The sequence below is a fragment of the Arachis ipaensis genome, chromosome B10 (assembly GCF_000816755.2).
Source record: "Arachis ipaensis cultivar K30076 chromosome B10, Araip1.1, whole genome shotgun sequence".
Taxonomy (NCBI): Eukaryota; Viridiplantae; Streptophyta; class Magnoliopsida; order Fabales; family Fabaceae; genus Arachis; species Arachis ipaensis.
The window spans coordinates 13,413,429-13,416,741 of NC_029794.2; the positions used below are offsets into that span (position 1 = coordinate 13,413,429).

General features: G+C 36.1%; 1 protein-coding gene across 8 annotated transcripts in view; it reads right to left on the reverse strand.

The window, feature by feature from the left end:
- Positions 1–3,307, reverse strand: part of LOC107623457 — a 5,515-nt gene extending 2,208 nt beyond the window's left edge. For 2 of the 8 annotated variants that reach the window (XM_021113886.1, XM_021113887.1), the window contains exons 1-3: positions 3,219–3,307; positions 3,083–3,134; positions 335–386 (exon numbers count right to left, since the gene is read on the reverse strand). The gene's annotated coding sequence lies outside the window, so the exon portion shown is untranslated. Of the gene's footprint in view, positions 1–334; positions 387–1,007; positions 1,389–3,082 lie in introns of those variants that run through there. The other 6 variants (XM_021113884.1, XM_016325723.2, XM_021113888.1 and 3 more) reach the window with 5 other exon arrangements.

The window sequence follows — 3,313 nt, forward strand, 5'->3', positions numbered from 1 at the left end:
CCGGGTGAAAATCAGGTGTAAATTAGGTGTTTAGTTTGTGGTTAGGTTCGATTTTTTGAGAAAAAAAATTATCCGAACTAATTATATATAAAATATTCGATTTGTTTTTGTGAAGCCAACTTGTTTGGTTTGATTTTTCGGTTTTTGCCGCTAATTAAAAAAAAATAACATGTCCTAAATTTCTAATCATATCTAGTATACTAAAAACTTGTCCTAAGCTATTTTCAACTAATAATATGCAAAATAATACCAAGTACCAACATATAATTAACAAAATAACAAGTTCAATTTCATGAAGTAATAAAAGGTTACACAGCACAATAATAAAAATTACCAATTCCACCTTCTAATTCACCAAAGACGCATTAAGTTTCTTTTGTTCTTCCCTGCATGAAAGCCACCACAAACATCAATTAAACATCAGAGAGTAAAAAATATGAAAAGACAAATATTTGGTCAACAATTTGACAATTTTGTTTCTAGAATGTTTAAAAATACAACACAACTACTATTTGCTAATTCCTATTCATAAATTCTCAATTTGCCAAACCTTCCCATTACCCAGCACACTTAATTTAAGGTGGTCCAACAAAGTAATCACCAACTATTCTACATAGTTTGCAACGAGATACTACCATGTGATCAAAACAGATCATGTCACTTTGCTTATGCAGTTATCCAAGAGATCGATGAAATATTCATTATGTTCACGACCACAATTCAAATGCATAACAAATCAAGAATCAAGAACAACGACCAAGAAAATCAGAATTAAAAATCAAGAATCCGAACAAAAAAAAAATCAAGAACAAATTAAAAATGTCCCAACCAACAATCAGTAACAAATTAAAAATCATAAATCAGAACACAAAAATTAGAATAACAGCCATAAATCAGAATCCGAACACAAAAATTAGAAATTTAGAATTAACAAGACAAAACCAAAATAAAAAAAATAAGGTCAGAACAAAAAGAAATCAAAATCAATAAATAATTAGAAGAATTACCTGAGACTCGAGACTAGAGCAGGACGAAAAAACCGAACAACAGACATGACGGTGAGACACGAAGCTGGAAACGGAGGGACTACGGATAGAGGTTGGATGGAGACGAACGGAGCACGACGGCGACGACAAAACCGAGGAGCAGAGGAAGTGTGTGGCTGAGAACTATGATGCTGGACGGCGATGCGACTGTGAAGTTGTCCGTCGCCGGCAAAGAGTGGAGAGTTTTGAGGTTACGGGCATGAGGGTGGGTGAGTGCGGCCCTTTGGAGAGTGGAGAGAGTGTGTGGTGTGATGCGAGTGATTTAGTTTGGGGTTAGGTTTTACTGATTTTCTGTGGAATTAAAGGTATACCAACCTAAATACCTAAAATTAAATTATACTTTTACATGCCAATGAGTTATAGCCAAGGTTATGAAAACCGAACCGGTCATCAAACCTCTTTAGTCACTGGTTCACTGGTTCATTGGTCCAACTAGTCCAACCAGTGATTCAACCGAAAAAACCGTTTTAGAATAAAATAATAAATAAATTATAAAGGACCAAAGATGAGGGTACTCCAAGAACTCCTATTAGATGCAACAGCATTCAACATTATCACATATTTTCACACACACATACAAAGCCTTAACTCAAAGAACAACCACAGCAAGTGACTTGGAAAGAAAATGTAAACACCGAAACAATCACAAGCATACAGAACATGTGAATATTATTATAGCAAACATAATAATAAAATAGCTCTTCTAATGCGTCTCTGAAAATATCCCAAATCAAGAAAACTACATAATCTGATCCACTTGATTCAAAAAGCTACATATATTAGAAAAATTAAGAATCAACTAAAAGAAAAAGAAAAGGATGGCCTGGTTGATTCGATTCAATTGCCTGAGATGAAGAATCAAACAGGGCTGAGAAGCTGAGAGTTTAAATGTTAAACCTCAATATTCAAATAACATGACTCCATTATTGTTATTATTACACCCTTCTAATGTCACAAACTCAATATATATTATAGTCTGTTGACACTTGTGTATTCACAACTTGGCCTCATCATTCTGATTCATACCTTAAGTAGAAGAAAAAGTCCCAATAAGCTTTCGTTACAATTTTATCCAGAGAGTTGGGGTTTTGGTTCGGAGTTCATGCCAATGATAATGACGAGAGGGATGAATCCGTGAATCAATAACATAGGCAGTGCAAATTTTAACAAAGTTCACCACAATGATTAACAACAACAAAAAGCAATGAAGGAACACTCAGTAATATAGGCAGTGCAAATTTTAACAAAGCTCATCACAATGATTAACAACAAAAAGCACTGAAAGAACAGTGAATCATTAACATGGGCAGTGCAAATTTAAAATTTAAAAGTTATCAATTTAAAATTTATCATCAAATACAATCAGTGAGCAAAGCCAAGCAATCAAGCACTGACTGAGCATTCTGTTCTGATTCTGTGACTGGGAAGTAACAAATTCAGCAACAAATTTAACAAATCCTAGTAAAGTCCCGATTTACACAGCAAAAAGACAAATTTATTGATTACCAATTCAGCAAAGGGAAATCTGGAAAAGAGAGAACACTAAACCAAAACATTAACCAATAGTCACAAAACACTAAACCTTCACCCAGCAATTACAAACAAAGCCCGCAATTACAAACATTAGCACATTATAAAACATTCCAAAACACTAAACCTTCACCCAGCAAAACCAGCAACTACAAACAAAGCCATCAGTAAATTTGAACAAAAAAATTAAGAGCCATCAGCAACTAACAGAGCCATCGAGCCATCAGTAACAGAGCCATCAGTAACAGAGCAAAGAATTGAAAGCAACAGACTAACAGAGCCATCGAGCCATCAATAAATTTGAAAAAAAAAATTTACAGCCATCAGCAACCAGCAAATACAAGACAGATCCATCAGCACAGACAATTACAATTTACAAAACATTACAAGAAAAATGGAACAAAAATTGAACACCAATTTCAGAACTTCAAACGAAGAAGAAGACCGAACATTCAGAAATTAAAAGGAAGAAGCGAAGGCGAAGAATTGAAAGCAGGGCCACTAACCTGGATTCCGTGCCGAGAAGCCAGCGAAGATGAAAACGACGTGCCGAGCAACCTGGGGGAAGAGGAAGATGAAAACTACGTGCCAGCGAAGATAAAAACGACACGGGGAAGAGAAAGCAGCGGCGGCGCTGAGGACCTGGGGACGGCGGCGGCGGTGAAGGGCTAGGGTTTTCCTTGGCTTCAGAGGTCTCCAGGGAGTGCACGAATGATTGGGGGAAGAAGAGGGGGAAG